The sequence below is a fragment of the Vulpes vulpes genome, chromosome 5, assembly GCF_048418805.1.
Source record: "Vulpes vulpes isolate BD-2025 chromosome 5, VulVul3, whole genome shotgun sequence".
NCBI lineage: Eukaryota > Metazoa > Chordata > Mammalia > Carnivora > Canidae > Vulpes > Vulpes vulpes.
Window position 1 is genome coordinate 138,379,881 of NC_132784.1, and position 7,399 is coordinate 138,387,279.

General features: G+C 54.6%; 1 long non-coding RNA gene across 1 annotated transcript; it reads right to left on the bottom strand.

Annotated features, from left to right (window-relative positions):
* Nucleotides 1–1,428: 1,428 nt before the first annotated feature.
* Nucleotides 1,429–5,716, bottom strand: LOC140599117 (uncharacterized). The gene is made up of 3 exons (XR_012001856.1): nt 5,564–5,716; nt 5,021–5,126; nt 1,429–4,867 (listed from the first exon to the last, which is right to left on the bottom strand). It is a non-coding gene; the product is annotated as an uncharacterized lncRNA (long non-coding RNA).
* Between the last annotated feature and the right edge of the window lie 1,683 nt (nt 5,717–7,399).

The following is a 7,399-nucleotide window of genomic DNA, read 5'->3' on the forward strand; positions in this document are numbered from 1 at the left end:
CCCTGCGAGACCCACCCTTTCTCCTCACATACTCTAGTCTCCAGTTACACCAAACACTAGCAGAAGTCACAGCACTGCTCCCTGCCCACGGTCCTTGGCTCTCTCCTCTGCCAGAAGTGGCTTTCCCCCTTCACCTCCTGTTCCTTCCTCACATCCTGGGGAAAAGGTAGACCAGTAGATTCTGGCAAAAATGTACTAGGAGAGGTCCAAAGTATCCACAGTGACTCCGGGACATTCTTTGTCAATTTCTAAATTAGGCGGGTCCAACAGGCGATGCAGAGTCTTCGTTCCCAGTCGAGGAGGCAGGGGTCTAGACCCACACGTGGAACCCTGTGTCTTCTGGATGAGGAATGAAGCACGAGACAAGTGGCGGGCTTGCCCCAGAACGCCCGAGCTTCTGCATCGCAGGCGCAGCTTGCTTTACTCTTGCTGCCTGTGTTTGCATCTCTCTGTCCCTGCTCCCCTCGTATCCAGGCCTCCTGACCAGCAATCGCTGCACCCTGCCCAAACCCCGCACGTACGTGCCCGGGCATCACGGCGCCCCTGCCCCAGTCATGGTTTTAGAAATGAACACTCATCTTAGAAACTCTTCACCCAAATGGCCTCATCTTACCAACAGGTTGTGAAAGCTGAGCCAGCCTGTCTGTCCCCAAGTCTGTGTCACCATACTCACTCTTATTTGCGCTGCCTGCCCCACTCTCAAATCTCCTGAGACCGAATATACAAATAGACAAGGGGCACAAGGTCTGTGAAAACAGAACCCCGACCCACACCTGCAGCTACCAGCCCGGAAGCCCAACAACAACCCCCGGCAATGATGAGCTCCAGGGGCCAGGCCTTGTTCATGACTCAGCCTCTCTGATGTTACTCCACTTCAACCGGGGCCCAACTAAAAAAGAGTCAAATATCCCAAAGATGGCTCCACTGGTTTGGTCTGGAGCGTGGACTTGGCTTTTGCTGTGATGGGAAGTCAGTAGAAGAACCTCTGCTCCAGGCTCCTTGGAGCACGGGCACCATGTCCTAGACCAGGAACCGTCTGTCATCAAGCTGCAGAGAGAAATACTGGGGGTCAGAGACTTTTAGAGCAATTAGGTATGTTTGTTCTAATGACAGCTTATATGAAAAATCTGTTGAATCCAATAATAAGTCAGGGCGTGTTGTTTGAAGGTCTTTTACCTTATTCGGGAATTCATTTCTATTATACTTAATAAAAATATTGGTCTGCAATGGATCAAAAATTAAAATTAATCTTTCCCTATAGAGAACTGAGAATCACCACCTCACTTCCCTTCAGCAATGCGTAGTGGCAAAGAGAGTGAGCCACAGCGGGTTATCAGCAGATGCGATAATACCCCTTGAATAAACAAAAGAAACAGGATTCGAGTGAGAAATACATCATTATTTATTCAATACACATGAGGTCAGCACGATCTTCAGAGGGTAAGATTCCCGTCGCAGGTTCCCCAGAGGGGACACAGGCCCTTTGTGTAATGGGTTTTCCTGCCATAAGAGCTGTGCTCTTGAGAGCGTGAAGGTTGGTCATCATAAAACCTAAACAAAAGGCAATTTGGCCAGCATGCACTGTCGATAAATTGCAGCAAATTCCTTACTAAACAAGTGAGATTTGAATTCTGTTTCCAGAAATAAATAAGATAACAGCAATGCAGAGAAATCAGAGGCATTAATACCCCGTTGGCACGTCAGGCCATTTGTAATTTAAACACAACTGTTCTAAAGGGGTGGCAGTCCCTGCTGGCATTCCAGAATCGACCACGGCCTCGCCCTGCGGATCTCAGACACATTTCCGCAGGATGTGTCCTACGCAAAGGGCTGACCTGGCGAGGAAGTGGGGACGCAGACAACCTCTGGAAAGTCCCGTGTGAGCACCTGCCAAGGTGCACAGCGCTTGTACCAGTCTCACGTCCAGTTTCAGAGTTTTCTTCCTTGTGGTTCTTCTAGCCAACGAAGCCTCAACCAGAATATCGACACTTAGCACGACTGTGGGAGATTCCCTGCCGAAAACCAGCAGCGTCCACGTGGCCTGCTCCACACGAACCCCTGCGGGCTGATCCCTAGGCCTCCCTGGCTGTGTCGGCGCCCCCCATGTCTCGGTGGCAAAGAACACGGCAATCAGGGCCCCTCCACCCAGGGGTCACAGCCTTTCACCACCACCAGGGCAATGTGACTGATGGCACCTACTTACTGAACACACACGAGCGATACGAAGCTGCACGCGTTCCAGAGGCGGCAGCCACCACTCGAGAGGGTGCAGCGGGATGCGGGTCAACAGCAGGCGCTCATGAAAGGGTGAGCTGCAAATCCATTCTGGTTTTAGGGGCGCCTGGGGGGCTCAGCCGTTGAGCATCTACCTTCAGCCCAGGGAGTGATCCTGGGGTCCCAGGATCAAGTCCTGCACCGGGCTTCCCGCAGGGAGCCTGCTTCTCCCTCTGACTGTCTCTGCCTCTCTCTGTGTCTCTCATGAATAAATACAATTTTTAAAATATAAAATAAAATAAAATAAAATAAAATAAATAAAATGAAATAAAATGAAATGAAATAAAATAAAATAAAATAAAATAAAATAAAATAAAATAAAATAACATAAGAAATCCATTCCGGTTTTTAGAAAATCATCTGCAAACGTTAGTACTTTACTAACCACCTTGACACGCCTGATGCATGAGTAAGACGTGCCAGCAGGGATCGGCTCTGGGATTAAAGGCTGTTTCCTCCTGCCTTATCTAGACCCTTAGTGACCCTTGTCCTCAGGCGTGGGGGTGGAGCCATGGCCCTTCACGAGGACACAGTCTGCGTGTACGGCCTGCTGGGCTCCCAACACGCCATTAGGAGGGCACAAGCGGAATAAAGCCAGCCACTGGGTCCTGCAGAAGCTCCCAGCCGGTGGGGGAGCCGGCTCAGGAGGCGACCAGGACGTGTTACTGAGGAAATGACCATGGATGGGGACAAGGACGCGGGGGTCTCTGCAGCCCACAGGGCAGCGGGGAGATCTGGTGCTCAGGAGCAGGACGCAGCGGAACAGTCTAGCCGCTCCCACGGCTGGTTTTCTTAGTTTCCTTTTAATTACACATGCGCCGCTCTGTCTCTAAGGAGCAGAGGATCTAATTAACGCCTGTTGGGGATGTCTGGGATTTGTTTTAATCGGGTGTGGTGAGACGGGCAGACACGGAAGTGACCATGAGTGGGGAAGGGGCCGTGCTCACGGCTCCCTGGAGGGGAGGTGCCGGGCAGCGGAGGCGGACGGGCCCAGGGAGCCGGGGAAGGAGCCCGGCTGGGCCCCCTGGGCGGGAAGGGGCGCGTGAGCAGGTTTAGAACGGGCTGGTTTCAGGGGTTCCTGGGCCAGAGGGGCTGTGCCTGGCACGGATCAGGGTGGCGACCGCAGTCGGAGGGCATCGTGGTGCAGAGAGCGAGCGCCCGATGAAGGAGGTGGCGGGACGAGGGGCTCAGGATGGGTTGGTCGCATCGGGAAGGCGCATCCTCGGACAAGTCACTGGCTGCCCTTGGGGGGTTGGGGGGGGCCGGGGTCACAAGGGCCTCAGCTATCAAAGGAGGCCTGTGAGTCACAGAACTCGCCAAAGTCTTCGCCATCCTGGAGGAAGCACAGGTGCGCGGTGCCCTGGGATCGGTCGTATCTGGAAGACCTGAATAAGCCACGGGACCATGTCACTTCAGCTCCGCCTCGCAGGAGCCAGAGTCAACCTGGAAGCGCAAAGTTCCTAACTATTCATTTTGAGTTTTTTGAGGGGATTCGGGACGGTTCTTCATTTCCTTGCAGCAGGCCCTACACCACGTCCCACACGGCGCGCCTTCCCCTGCGCCAGCCTGACGCCACCGGCCGCGAGAGGCTGCTGCATCCTCCACTCCACCAGGAACCCGGTCTGTCCTGGCGTCTGAGCTCCACTGCCCTTCCTGGGGCAGAAACTAGTACGATTCCTTGCAAGTGAGGACATCAGGGTGAAAGGGTTATATGACTTCCCCCAGGTCACCCGGGGGCCGTCTGCGGAGCGGGGACGGGTCCCACGCGGTCCGACTCTAAACTTCATGCCCTCAGCGCTGTGCTGCTCTGGAGGCTACGGGGACTTCCTCTAAACCTCTCCCCGGGGGCTCCTGGTAATGCCTCGGGGCCTAATGGCAGAGAACTGAAATCTGTCCCTCTGGGAACTCAGCCAGCCACAGGGCTCCCCTATTCTTTCTGAGTCACTTTTATGCAGGGTCGTTGAGGGACTGCATGGCTGGCTGACAGCAAATGAGCATCTCCTAGAAGGCACGGGCAACACACTCTAATGCATTAGGCTCATCTTCACGACGATGCTGGAAGGCAGACACGGCCCCATCGAACGTGTGGGGATTCACACTATTTCGGGCCGTGCTCTACCTGCAATCGAAGATTGCTCCTTGACATTTCAGCTCTGCTCCTGCCTGCGGAGGGATATTAATATTTATGAAGTTACTTATGTGTGCCGGTGCCTTATGCACATCATCTCCTTGATGTTTAGATCAGCTCGTTGAAGACTATCTGGAGGAGGGTGGGTAGGAAGCCTGCCCGGGGTCCCGTGGCTCGTAAAGGTCAGCTGCTGGGTTCTAACCCAGGAGGGTCAGGAGAGAAAGCCATTTCTTCCCATGGACAAGATCATTGGCTTTGATGGAAGGCAACTCTGGTTGCCTGACCTTATGCCCTGTGGGTCCCAGACAGGCTATTGGCTGGTTCTCCCCTCCCCCGTGGCCCGGAGGTAGTGCCATTTCCTACCAGCAGCTCTGCCTCCCACCTCGTTCGGGGATTATATCAACTTCCAGATGACGAGGATCTTGGTGTCATCGATGTTTGCACTGGAAATAGTATCCTGGAAGCCTGGGTGGGGACAAGGGAGAGAAAAGTGGCCGAGGGATATGGGAACATAGATGAAGCCAATGATGTGATGTCCTCTCAAAATGTCACTCCTGAAATATTAGTTCACTAAGGAGGTGAAGAAAACATGATTTTATATGAATAAAAATCACCGACCTCGTCCGTAAGCAGAACATTGAACTCCTATGCAGCTTCGCTCTCCAAACTGGCATGTCCCATTCGCCATTTTATCCTCTCATGGCCTGGTTGGTCACTGAGAAAGCTAATGAGTATGAGTTAATAATTGATTAGGGATGGCCAGCTGGGGGGGCAGGAGTGAGGCTGGCTGGGGTGGGAGGAGGGGTGGGGGGCAGAGAGGAGAGGCATCCCCAACCCGGCCGCGACTCTGTATCAAGGGCAACTGCTCCCTCGGTCTCCAGACCACTTTAGTGAGGCTCTGAGTACCACCAGGCCTCAGGAGAGTCCATCCACGGAGAGGATGGGAGAAGCATTCGCCTGCCAACTCCCTTCCCCCTGGCCAAAGGTTCCTATAATGGGAGTTGCTATTCCAGACACACCCCTGGCTGCCCCGTGGTGGAGCAGCAGCCCTGGTTCCCGGAGCGATCCTGGCAAACTACCCCACAGGGAAGGTAAGTTCTGGCTTTCTCTGCAACTCCACCGGAGCCCCAAATGGCCAAGTGGTGGTTACTGTCTCCTCACCATGTCCTGTCCCCATGGGGAGTGTTTCCACACTTGGCACCAGGATCTCTAACGCAGCAGAGCTTCGGTTTACGGGGGCAGGAAGCATGAACTCAGAAGGTTGGTCCTGGAAGAGACGGTGAAGAGGTCCCTCCCATCCCCACCCCTTACCCTCCCGATGCGCACCTTCTAGCTCTTACAGACAGAGCCCCATGTATTGACCACTGATCGGCACATGGGTCAATCTGGTAGAAAAGCAACCCATTTGGGGCCCCTGGGTGGCTCAGTCAGTTAAGTCTGCCTTCGGCTCAGGCCATGATCCCGGGTTCCTGGGATTGAGCCCCGTGTCGGGCTTCCAGCTCAGCGGGGTGCCTGCTTCTCCCTCTCCATCCCCCTCTGCCCTTCTCCCTTGCTCCTGCTCACGCTCTCTCATAAGTGCTCTCTGTCTCTCTCTCAAATAAATAAATAAAAATCTTACAAAGAAAGAAAGAAAGAGAAAGAAGCAACCCATTCATAGGGGCCTTTGTCCCTTGGCTGGGTTTTCACTGGCCATGGCTCTGTGCCACCAGGGTGTTGCTTCTGGGTAGAGGGTGTGAGGTAAGGTCAGTGGACCGTGTGGCCGCGTGCTCACTGTTCTCCTTTTGGGCTGCCAAATGGGTTCCTGGGTGTGTTGATGCCTTAGAGCTGCTATAACAAAGTAAACCAGATAGTTTAAAACAGCAGAAATCCTCCCTCAGGCTCCAAAATCCAGTTGTCAACAGGGCTGGTTCCTTTTGGAGGTTCTGAGGAAGAATCTGTTCCGAGCCTCCCTTCCAGCCAATGACGGTTGGTTGTCAATAGCTCCCGCCGGTGTTTGCTGGCGACACCGCTCCTGCCTCCTGCCTCCTGCCTCCTGCCTCTGCCGTGGTCTTCACGTGGGTTTCACGAGTGTGTGTGTTGGAGCATCTTCCCTTCCCATAAGGACACTTGCCATATTGGATTAAGGCCCCCTGTTCCTCTTGATCACATCAGCAAAGACCCTATTTCCAAATAAGATCACATTCGGATAGTGGGGCTGAGCATCACATCTTTCGGGGACACACAACCCAACCCGCAACACTTGGTACAGGATATCATGTCAAATGATTAGAAATTCTACTCAACAACAAAGAAAAACAAAAAGAAATAGAAAAGCTCCGTAGGTCTTCGGTTGGCGGTGCTGGCAGAGACATCGGGGGCCGGGAAGGCAAACCCACGTCCGCAGTAGTGAGGCTTCTGGTGAAGACAAGTCGGTCATCGCTCCAGGGGATGGTGTCCACGTCAGCGGCCTCTCGCTGCCTGACAGCCTGGGGTCCTCAAGGAAACGCGCCTTCGGGAGTCAGCGTGAGCACGGCTGCTGCTCATGGGGCACTCGGCTTTAGCCGCGGAGCTGGTTAAGACTCTGGGAGGCGTTAGGAGAGGGCTCGGGCAGAGCTGCTGTGGTCCCACGGCCACCCCGTCCAGGGTGGCCAAGGAGGGAGCCCGGCTGGCACCCCAGGGCGAGGCCTCCTGTGCACCTGCTGTCGAGCGCCTCACTGGGGCGTGCAGACGGGCGTGCACTGCGGCTTGCCTAGACCCCCGCCTTCCAGTCTCGCTCCTTCCCCGCTCATCTATGTGCCATGGTCCTAGGGTCCACACACGTCTGTACCCCCGAACTCGCCTCTCACCATAGGAGGTGAACAGCACATTCTGCTCACGGCTCGGCCCTGGAGGAGACGTTCCCGTGCCCCGATCTTGGGTCCGGCCTGCGTGGGGCCGCAGGGGTCTGCTTTCCTGTGTCAACAGCATATGGCACCAACGCACCTCCAAACCGAGCACCTCCAAACCAGCGTAGGACGG